A 12,308-nucleotide genomic window follows, 5' to 3' on the forward strand; every position below is an offset into this window, starting at 1 on the left:
AGGGATACGTTAGCTTAACCGAAGCTATCTCTATATCGCACGGCGAGCAGCCATTATCGCGCAAACTATGTACGCATACGTGTATCAACGTGGCACGCTTGTTTTTTTCCTCCCTTCATACTTTTTCCTTTTCATCCCTCCTCTCTCTGTCTCTCACTCTCGCTTTTCATCTCTCCTCATCTTATACGAGAATCAATAAGCGTTCGAGTATTCTCGCTGGATACTTATCTTTTTTTTCCGGAACGTTACAGAATTAATTTTAATTAAGTAATTAAACTGTTTTTGTTTTTTGCTGTTAATGATTGCCGTGTAGCGAACATAAATTGGGAAGCGCGAAAAATGATTACGCAGTTCGATAAAGCTGGAAACCGTCGTTTTTATGGCATCTACGTCACATCGCGTCTCGGCGACTTTTATTAGCGTCGACTGTTTGCTTTAATTAACGCCGGTATTGTCTTAGATTTAATTAAGAATGAATTCGATTTATTGAATCCTCCCTCGCGCACAATCCTCTCTCGTGCGGTCACAAAGCATGTCGGGGAATCGTTATATGGTGGCGCTTAAGCAGGCACCTTTATTGCCGCGTGAGAGAAACAAGGAGAGCTGCGCGCGTTGCTGATCTTCTCTCGGATAAAACACGAGAGGAAGATGACAAGAGGAGCACTCGCTCGTTCATTGTGCTGTGCACGCGTAGTAAACAATTTAGTTTTCAAATTTTAAATACACCACGACGGCGGCGTAAAAGATGCTGCCGAGAGGATGCTCCGGAAGGTAAAGAATCGGAGAACCTCTCTCTCTCTCTGGAGTCATTAAATATTTTCCGCATGTTGTATGCATTATGAGAGTATTATATAGATATATATATTTACACGCGTATCCGAGAAGAACGTACGGTGCCAGACCAAAACAACTTCCTTTGCATACATCAATTACGCCTCTCGCGGTTCCCATTATTAGCCGTCTATAATTTATTACTTTCCACCTTACTAAGCATAATAATTCCCATGCTATTCTTCGAACCGCTTCATACAACCGTCGCTATAATGGCGTTATTCTTTCTAATATATACATATATATATATATATATATAATTTAACAGAAGGCCCCGTATATACAAATGCGCCCGCAATATCTCTACATATATGTCTATGTTGAGCTCATGGAAGAGTTGACCTCTGGCTTTGAGACAATCGTTAAGATAGTGCATTCGGCTTCGACTATAAATATTTAATTACCTTCGGAGCGAAACCGAGAGATGTTTTTGTGGAGGATTCGCGAGAGAGTGCAAAAGGTGGTGCAAAAAAAAAACAGAAAGAGAAAACGACGCGAGGATGATCGCCTGATGAGAGGGAACACTATTCCGAATTCATCGGCGAAATCGTAACTTTCGCTCCTCGTATTCCTTCTCGTCTTGCATCCGCTTTAACTCCCACTTGACCGGGCGGTAATAGAACTGACAAGAGGATGCCGCTTCTTGTTGCGTCCGACTCGATCGTGTATGCTTTTTGGGTATCCTTGGAACTATCCTCCTGACACGAGCCTCCGCATCTGCGCTTATAACTCAGAAGCCTGGCCTTAACATGGACTACAAATTGTCGAAGAAAGGCCACAACCGTTTATTACACGTCCCTTAGCCCTTTGCGTGTTTTAAATCCATTATCAATTATAATTTAATTTTACAAGATCGGTAGCGCGTTTCATATTTTTTACTTCATTACATTATGGAGTCCGAATACACGGAACAATTGTCTTAAAAAAAAATTAAAGATTTTCCGATAATGAGGACTTTGTTTCTTTATCAAAATCTCTTGCGAATTCTCGTTCCTCGGCGAGTTCGAGCACCGAGTTTCCAATGTCCAGAAAGGCATCTCTAATGAGACTTCTTGGTGCCCAGGTCGCGGTGGGCCTCGTTGTTACCCGTAAATCGCGAGGTAAATCAAAGAACAGCGTACGCACATGTTTGTGGGATACGTAAGAGGCGAGAGGTATGTGCGAAAGATATCTCGTACGGGAGAAAGAGAAAGGAAAGTACGAGTGTAAAAATCGCAGAGAACAATACGATGTCGCCAGTCGTGGATGTCGATACGTTCCCACCCGCTCGGGGACTCGAGCTGTGGAGAACGTGGTGGATTGTCAATTAAAGAAACAGGAGCAGGAAACTGTGCCCTGTATTCTCAGCATAAGCCACCGATGCAAAAAGGAATTGAGAGAGAGCAGAGAAGGTGAAAACGGAGAATAAACGATTTGCGGTCTGAAACCGCTCCAGACGTGCCTGAAACGAGCGCGAGAGATGCAGAAGATGCATAGCAGGAGAAGGAGAAGATGGAAAGAGGCTGTAGCGGAGAGAAACGAAGAGAGGAAAGAATTTAAGAGAGAAGAGACCTAGTGCTAGTCAGGCTAATAAATTACGCTTAACACGGGGAACAACTAGTTGATTATTTATTTAACAATAAAAAGACACAATGCACGACTACTCCCTCTCGTCCTCAGACTCGGTCGCGTACTTCTTCTTGCCGGAAGGTGAAAATAAGTTTCGACTTTGCCACGTTTGTTTCGCCACGGATATCTGTATGTCTGTCTAGCGGAGGTATAACTTCATTTTAATGACGTTCTAAATAATACTAAATCTGACTTGTTCCCGAGCAGATAGAATAAAGAGCTAGAAGTTTCTTTTCAATATGTGTTCGTGGATCTATCATCGATAAATAACATTAAGCGTTTCATCGAGAAGCATTAATTCACGGAGAGAGACCGCGTTGATTTTTAACGAGCCGATTGGATCACCATGAGCGCGCCATGGTGAGTTATCAAACATTTTTCTCAATTCGCAATCTCGGAAGAGATCGCGCCTTGCGGGAGAGAAAAAGACGCGAGATACAACGATAAACCGCGACAGGCGAAGGTGTCACTTAAATTCTCGATTTAACGATCGCGAAGACATCGATCCCGGCGCTCGATTGTCACATGGCCACCTTGCACATACAATGTTTTACGAATTAAGTAACAAATGGTGGATTGTACGCGGAGGAAACGATCGAGAAGAGTCTTCCTGCGGAAAGAAATCTTTGTCTCCGGTAACTTCACATCGACGACGATTATAAACCGAAAATTTACGGCGTCTGTCTCTCGGAGTCCCGCGTTGGGACTCGCAGAGAAGACCAGCTATCCGATGAAGAGGACGATCCTTTCTCTCACCCTCCCTCCTTCCCTCTCTCTCTCTCTTTCTCTTCGTGTTTCCCTCCGCCTGGTCCGACGACTTTGTTTCACCGTGTGGTGGATTTTATCGCCGCCGGGGTATTTAAGTGTCATCGCGAGAAGAAAGAGAAGGAAGAGAAGAAGGTCTTCTCCCTTGCGCGCCCTCCCTTCTCGGAACCGTGCCGATTTCGCGCGATAACGATCGAAATTAATTACGCTCTCGGTGGCGTAATTTCAGTGTAATTCCGCGGCGTACACGCACGCATCGCGCATTATCGCAATTTTCGTACGTATTCAGACGTAATCAGACAGGTCGCACGGGATCGTCGCGCGGCGACGATGATCAATTAATTCGCCGCGCTTTTCCGCGAAATTAAATTAAGACCGCTTCCGGATCGATAAGATCTTTACCTGCGGGCTAAAAAAAATATTAATTATAAAGAAAAAAAACGTTGCGACGCGCCAATATCGATGTGGCGCGACGCTGAAAATAAAACGCGACGACAGGCGGCAACGACGACGACGACAACGAGGAAGACGACGAGGCGAGTCGGACCAGAACCCGGGGATAAAAAGGAGAAACTTGACCTACCGCAGTTTTAACTACCGTTCAATTATACAGTTTGCTTTCGGGTCGTTGCGCGGTTGAATAAAGCGTGTAATTTACCGGCAATAAAAGGGCAGTAGTAACGGCCGCGCGTGAGAGAAGTACAAAGAGAAAAGAGGGAAACATTGTATATATATGTGTGTGTTGTGTGTGTCGTTAACGACATCGTTTATTGCCGCGAGGAACGAATATTTTGTTACAGCTCGACGGCGACCGCTCTTCGATTCACGCTTAGAGAGCGAAGCTTCTCGCACGAAGTACGCGAGGGCACGCTTTATATTGCCGTCGACTTTTGATAAAAGTATACAATATAAAAATGAGCGAGACAAGAGACAGAGAGAGAGAGAGAGAGCGCTTTTCGAGCGGTTTTTTCAGATTATCGCGACACGAGAAAATGTCGTCGGACGCCGCCTCCTCTTTTTCCACGCCGTGACGCGATAATTGGATTTCGAGACGACGCCTCCTCTCGTCAGCTAATACGTATAATCGCGGATAACGCGTGCGGTAATCCGCGCCTACGACGCTAATTTTCTCGCGCGACATCAGCGAAGGATTAGACGCGGACTTGAGCGCGACGAGACAATAGGGAGAGACATTATATAGCTATTTTTCTCTCTTCCACGTCTCTTTATTTTATTTCTTCATTTATACACATTTAATTATGATTTAATTAATTTTTTTTCGCACGAGTGCCTTCGACATTATTACGGTTCGGCATTGAGAAATGTATCAGTTTCATCTTTAGCGAAACAGTGCATTTATTCGAATCGGCTCGCTGACATATATAATTGACTGGTTGGTTGGTTGCTCGGCCCGGCGCGTCCAAAAGAATATACAACTTCCGACTGTTCATGTTCATAAAGATGGTATCGGCGCGTAGGTGCTGAGCCACTCGTTGATGTCTTATTACATCGGACGGTTATTTACGAGCGTATAGAAAGAAAGGTAAGACGTGGAACGAGACAAAAAAACTGCTGACCATCGCCGGCCAGAGAGAACCAAATCCCTTCGACACTGGTTTCCTCGGCACGCGATGTAAAAAAATTATAATATATGTATATTGATTCTTATCATTTTTTCCTAGTGATTAATTTCTATTCCTGAAGAAAGAACTACTTTATATTCATAATTCGCAACGGCAGTATCTTATGGCGAAATCCTATAGATTATCTGCCTTCCTTCATCTCCTTCTTCATTATAATCATACATTTATTTATATTAGTAAAATGTGGCGATAAAGAGACGGTAATGTTAATGTGTCATCGGTCCACGCGATATCAATAAAGTTAATAACGCGAAACTGCGATATATATATAATTTCAAATTACACCTGCGCGTCGCATGTATAATATAGAGAGGCACTTTGAACGTCATACGTTGTATAGTTTGCGCGCATTTATCGACATTTTAAGCGACGCATTCGCATCTGAAAGAGACGCTGCGCGAGGAAGGAACCCTGGTGCGTTTTATTTTTTTCTCGCCGGCCCTGCACAACCTGTCGAGATAACGAGCGGACAGTTCTTTGCGCGACGCAACGACAATCTTAATGATAATTTTATACCGGGAATTATTGGCCGGTCGTAATAAGCAGACTCTTCTTCTCTCTCTGTCTCTCGAACGCGGGGCGCACCTCGAAGCGTCGCGTCGCGTCGTCTCCGTCGTGCTCATAATTCGAATGTGTTGCGAAGATGAAGATAGCCGGAGCGAATTCATTAAAACGATTGTTAATTACGGTCTCGAGTGACACGCGGATGAGGGCCCGGGGGAAGGAAACAGGGCAGCTGCCACTCGGTGAGGTGAGGTGGGTCCCGCGATTTTACAACTCGTGCCGTTTCCGGCGCACGCGATACTCCAGCACGCGTAAATTGCCGGACGAGCGTGCGTCAAATCAATAAAACCGAAAGGATTAAGAAGGAGCCGCTCTTTTCGGGATTTCTCCCGTCGGGAATGTGGAATCTTTCGTCAAAAAATCGCGCCGATCTGATTAAATTGTAAACGCGATAATTAAGCGGCGCGTATCCGCGAAAGAAAGCGAAAGGTGCTCGTCCTCGTTAAAGGATATCTTTTCTCTATGTAGGCCGTTAAGGGATTATATTATTATTCGATAAACTGTGTGAGAGAAATCTCTCTCTCGTTCCCGCCGGGGCACCCAAGGTTTTACGATCGCGAGCCATTAATGTCTCGCATAGCATGCACACACGCGGACAGACAGTCGTAATAATGATAAAGATCCAGCTACATGGTGGTGAATAGTCTCTCGTTGTAGAAAGGAGCAAAAGGTGAACATGAAAATGGCCACTGGCGGATTGCGCTGGTCTGAGAAAAACATGCGCATTTTCTTCATCTTTCATTCTCTCTCAACTTTGTCGATCTAGCTTGAGAATCAGAATGTTTGCGGCACTCAATACGGAGGAATTTAAAATATATGTACATGTATGTTTCTTGAAACTCTTTCTAAAGGAATCCTTCTTCCATTCTTACTCACGCCCTTGCCAAATTATATTCCTGACGAATTTTTAAAGACAAACTATGAAATATTATCACACGTTAAATTAGTCAAGCAACCAGCTCTTGTTTCAGCTCGTAACTAAATTTGGCCTTATCGGTCTTAATATCAACACGGTTCTTGGATCGGTAAAGTTTGAAGTTCGTGTGTAACTCAAATGCGTAATAATTCCGGCGGATCTATCTTCGAAGGAGAGCGAGAATGGGATTATCTTGAAACGCGAAAACGCTCTTCGGCATATCTTGGCGCAAGAGAGTTTGGGCGGACAGAACTTTAGGCATTGAGTCGATATGTCGTACCCCCACGAGGAGATATCGATTGTCCCTAAGAGTTAATGGAAATCATTTAAATTTTTTTGTACCGTCTCAACAAATTTGCAGACTACATATTTTTTTTGTTTTTTTTTATTGACAGAAAATTTATTGAATTAATTTGTTTTCTAAATTTAAATAAAATATAAAATGATGTATTACTATAATAATATGATTAATAATAATATTTTATTAAATTGCAAATTACACGTCAACGGGCATATTGGGGAAAAATTAGATTCTTCTCATTTTCGAAACTACATAGTAAATAAGATAAATGTTATTCATTACACACACATTATCACTTGCATGTAATCGCGACTTGATAAGTCAATGCATTTTGAACAAAATTCTGTGATAAATCAATTCACGAATTAAAAAGGAAGATACCTCGACACATTTTACGAGGATAATCTTTCTTTGAACGATCTTCGGGAAGCAATAAATCGCGAGGTAAAACCGATTTGCCCGGCGTTGATTCGCCGTTCGTGCGAAAATAATCGGCGAAGGAGAGAGGCGCCTCTTCTCTCCGCATTCTCGATAGGACGAGACAGGAACCTTTCGATAATCTGCCAATGAAGCTGTGGGCAAGAAACCCGACGCCACCTACGTGCACCGGCAGTTTTAGTGCGTATACCGAACTCGAAGAGCTAGCTCCGCTGCGATCTAATCCTATTTTCGTTAGATCCGTTAATGGTTAATGGGAGGCAAAGTGGTCAGCGACCGGAACAAGGGCTAAGTCCGTCTTAAATCCCGTAGGAGGAGGGAAACCCTTGTAGCCCTTAGCCAAGGACGGTAATCCGCATGGGATAACTATTGGCTGCGCTGTTGCTTCGCCGAGTCAAACTGTGCCGAGTGCGCGAGAAAGTTTTAATTATTATCGACAACCCGGCATTCTCTCTGCATTCCGAGCGATGAGATACGCTTATTTCGCGAGAAACTCGGAGATGGAATAGTTTACACGCGCGCGTTAATCCACAATTGATGGAGCGGATACGTTCTCGCAAACGCGCGTTTCTATACGAAATTTAATTAAGCTACTAATTATAACGAGAGATCTGAATTTCGCCCGTAACATTATTCGCGCGAAAGATCGCGAAGACTATGGGGGATATATCGCGTTGGGGTATCGCGGCGGACAATTCAAGTTCAGTGGAAGGAGTCTCCCGCGAAGAACTCATGCCCGGAGGACAGGACTAATTCGCCGAGTATATACTTAATCATTATTCGACTGTAATATGTGCAAGGGTAGAAACAACAATATCCTCGTTTCCAGCGGGTTCGACGCTCCCGCGGCGTTTCGCTTCGCACTGCGGATCTTCTCGTAGGCAAATAGTGCAACATTGGGATTAAGGAGGATTAGGGTGCGAAATTTATGAAATTCGCGTCCGCTACGGGTTTCGAGTCCCTTTGAGAAATACGAGAGCGAGACGCGAAATCGAGATCATCAGTGCGAGAGAAAAGAGATATATGTTATCGTGTGAACTTTTTACTTTGACGAAACTTTTCGAAGGACTCACTTCGACGTAAGGGAGACGCAAGTATATCCGTACCCGAGGATACCGCAATGCAAATAAGAGAATACCAGACGCGCGATCCCCGAGGCTGTAAATTACCGAAATAATCCGGCGGTTAATTCCTACCCGCGCTTTATTACTGCTCTTGATCCGTTAAAATTAAATTCATAAATACCCGCCAATCTCGCACCGGTCTCGAGAGATCCCTTTCTCTCTCCCTATACACTCGCTGCTCTTCGTCTTCCTCGTTCGTAAATATTTCCACGACGTCATTCACGCGTGGAAGGTCGTCGCGCCTACACGACAGGTTGGATGTTTCGAGCAGGTCGAAAAGAAAAGGCTGATGCTTCGTAGGCGCGCAGCTAGACGCTCGTATATACGAAGGAGAGTGAGTTGTATAACACGAAAACTACATTATACTATTCAAACGATTGCAGGCCGCGCCGGGCAAGTTGACATTGTTGTTTCTGAGGGTCGCCCGAGGGCCCTGCGAATATCTTAGCGTCGAGGATACGTACAGCTATGTATACGCGATATATTATATATATATATTATATATAATATATATATATATATATTCGCGCATAGATTGGTGCATGTATCTTTGATATGTGTATATACACATAACATTTGTGTGTGTGTGTGTGTATATATACGTGTGTATACACCGCGTCGTGGTATAAGCCCTCGGGGCTTGTGAACGCTACACCGCAGCCTCTCTCTCTCTCTCTCTCTCGTTCTCGTCTTCCTGCGACCGTATATATACTAATCAATAACCATGAATCGCTCCGGTAACAGTGCCATGCACGTTCCGTTGCACCGTTATTGTTACTACGCGAGTGCTCGCGCCACCGTGAAAATTATTATCGCCAGCGATCCTAGGTCCGCTCGCGATATCGTCCGCCATCCGGCGAGAAACTCGTAAATCGTGACGAGCGGGGCTCTAGAAAATCTGGCATCCGCCAGGTAACACCATCAAATCATGGCGTATGAGAGAGAAAGAGAGAGAGAGAGAGAGAGAGAGAGAGAGAGAGAGAGAGAGGTGCGTATAAACGTGTATGAAAAATACATGTAACAGGAAAAAAAAGTTATACCGTTTAGCCACGGAAAAATTCCGAAATGACATTATAATAATTTCGCCAAATGTTAATTAAGTACTTTTTATTAACTTCTTTAATCCTATATATTATATCTACATGTTTGCATAATTTGGATATTGATGCACAAGAAGAATGATCAATCAGCATCAATTAGCATAGAAATAATGTAATACTAATGTAAAATATATGCCGCGGTCCGTTCGCTGCATATATTTCTCCGTACGTCAGACTTTGAAACGAAATTGACCGACGGACAGTTCTCGTCATTAATTACCATCTATCTGTCGAGGTTAAAGCGGTCTCGCCCGCAGCGGTTGGAAGAAGCGCACGATCCCAGAATTCTGTTTCGCAAGCGCGTCTCTGAATACGGCCGCTAAAATTAAAGATATAATTCTCGGTTTATGAGCCGGGTCGCGATTAGGGCTCGTCTAATTGACATAAGAATGATAGAACGCGGGGGTCGCGCGCGGGCCTTTATAAGCGGCGCGGTATCATTTCCTTACGAGAAAAGCGTAAAGCGCTTTTCACCACGGCTAATATTAATCCCTGCAATTTTAATGCTCACGACCCCGCAGCCAAATTTCAATAAGGTCGCTCCTCCCCCGAGCACGGGCGTGTCGAGCTCGCATAATTGATTTCCAGTTTTTTTTTCCATCGCGACAAACTTTTCCAGCCGCCCTCCTGTCCGCGAGATTCGCGCCCTACCTTGTGCAACGAGAAGAAAAATCTGCGAAGAGATATTTCGCATACGGTTTTTAGCGTCTGTTTCTTGCTATAGATTAAGAAAAATCAGACTATAATATAATCTCTGAACACATACACACACACTTAGATATATTTCTAAGCAAGTTGTATTATACCGATTAAAGAAGACAATTTTGTTAAAAAAGAATTAATTAAAGTTTTTCTCGAACATAATCTTCTTCCAAGTATCATCAAAGAAACGGAGGCAATACTCTCGACAAGGACGTTCGTCGCCGCACAGATTCGAAAGGCGTTTTCGCGAGTGAGAGAAAGATAAGCGAGCGCGAGCGGGGTAATCGTTAAAGCATTTCGGAATCAAGTCGATCCGGAATAAGCCTCGGGGTGGATGCAAGGGCTGGTGTTTCGTCGACGACGATCTCTAATAAAGTTCAATTATCCCCGGAAACGTTTGAGAGAGAGCAGCGACGGCGGAGGCAGGGGGGACAGAGCAGAATGTAGAAGATACGCGAAAGGGGGTACGGGGGGATGGGCGCGGGGTGCCAGGGCCGTTGAGAGAAAGAGAAACCGGGAGAGATGATAATCTAAACGATCGCAAAGTGGGCTGCAGAAACGCGCCGAAATTGGCAATAACAGGGTGGCGAGGGGGGAGGAGGGAGGGGAAAACGGGCGGAAGGGGAAAATACAGCGCGCGGCGTATATACCACGGGACCCCGGCGCGAACTTCCTATTCTGGTTAGCATTCAAATTGAATCTTCGTGGCGGCCGGTCGTGAAGAGTTACCGCCGTTAATGGACCTCGCAAACGCTCTCAAATTGCTGGCAGACTGCTGAGACGACGCGGCCCTACCTAATCTACCGGCTTGATTCTCCGTCAGGTCTCTCTCTCTCTCTCTTTCTCTCTCTCTCGTCTCGCTCTGAACGTATGTCGCGAAACTTTTTGGATTCACGACGAGAGCCCGGGTCGGAAAATAATTGCTGCTAATGCAACGGTATAGCGTATATATGTATATCGGCCTGCGAAAGAGTCTTTTTAAAAGCTTGCGAAATGTGATAAGCGGATTAAAACGTTGTCCTGAATTTTATTAAACTCCCTCGATGAGCTATGAAAACGTCACGCGTGAGAAATGGACACACAGATGGATACTAAACACGGTTATTTTTTTGAAAGTCTCTTTTTTTGTAATTGTAATTTTCAGTATGTTCAATTTTATCCACTTAATTTTAATTTATATATAGCAGTCTCTTGTCAATGGCATAACGAAAAATTGGTGAATCGTCCGATCGATTGCGAGCTGACGTGCATTACGAGTTACGTGGCTCATTGCCCATCAATGTAATTCGAGAAGCGAGTGAGTCGAAGGAGAGAGAAGGAGAGAAGGGTGCTCCATCGTGCAAAGGAACAGCCCCTTCCGCCGCGTTACTTTTCTTTCGTTAAACCGAATTAGCTTGCTTGATTTAAAGCCCGGAAACGTTTTATCGTGTTACTGTCTGAAAAGTGATTTCGCTCACCCTTCAGCACGAAGAACATGTATAATTTTTCCGAGAGGATCTGTAATTCGAGACGTCGTTTATATACATTCATCGTACTCTCTAATTTTCTCATTTATATGCTTACGCTCACATCTCAACGCGTCAGTTTGTTCGCAAGAGTGACTGAACATTGGTCACCATGTTGCCGCGTGGTAGCGCACAGGTTTCTTAGTACCGTTTCACGAGTTTCTGGACTCGTCCTAACGACCCTCTAGCAGAGATTCGAAATGGCTAATTTAGCGCGGTGGCTCCCACGGGAACGGGGGAGTTCTGCAAGTCGGAGACAGAGGGGCCAGAGGAAGGGGGGGTGGGGAACAAGTAGTACGCGAGACGAGAAACATGGACTAAGCGGGTGGAAGGCTGAAGAAGCAGGGGGTGGCGGGATGGAGAGACGGGATCTCCATGTCTTAATATAATTCTATTAGAGGTAACTATGCGAGCTCTGGTCTGCCCATCGCCATTGGATTTAATCACGAACTCAGCCAACCGTGCGATATCCTCCCGCAGCACCTCTCGGACGATGGTTGAGGAGTGATGAGATGGGAGAGGGAAAAGAGAGATGGATAGAGGAAACTCTTATTGTCAAACTAACCGCTTGCTGTAGCTGATCTTGAAATTCTTCGCGTTTCTGAAATTTACGGTCGGAGACTCACAGTCTCCTTAACAACATCTCGAGAGTAGATGAGACCATTCCTATAGTAATTATTCATGGAGGGTAGAGACACTAGGTCGTCTTAAGCATTCTCGCGCAAACTAAACTAAATAACCGAGCAATTAAAACTAACGACAGAGAGAGCGAGAAGTCGAATTGAATGAAAGGTCGCCCTTCTCGCTAGGC

General features: G+C 44.6%; 1 protein-coding gene across 6 annotated transcripts in view; it reads left to right on the forward strand.

Annotated features, from left to right (window-relative positions):
• The window catches only part of Dac (dachshund family transcription factor), a 181,560-nt gene that overhangs the window by 127,652 nt on the left and 41,600 nt on the right, over window positions 1-12,308 (forward strand). The gene's annotated exons all lie outside the window — the stretch shown is intronic.

Source organism: Prenolepis imparis, unplaced genomic scaffold, assembly GCF_030444845.1.
Source record: "Prenolepis imparis isolate NDT839.2.m4 unplaced genomic scaffold, iyPreImpa1.0 SCAF_12, whole genome shotgun sequence".
Lineage (NCBI taxonomy): Eukaryota > Metazoa > Arthropoda > Insecta > Hymenoptera > Formicidae > Prenolepis > Prenolepis imparis.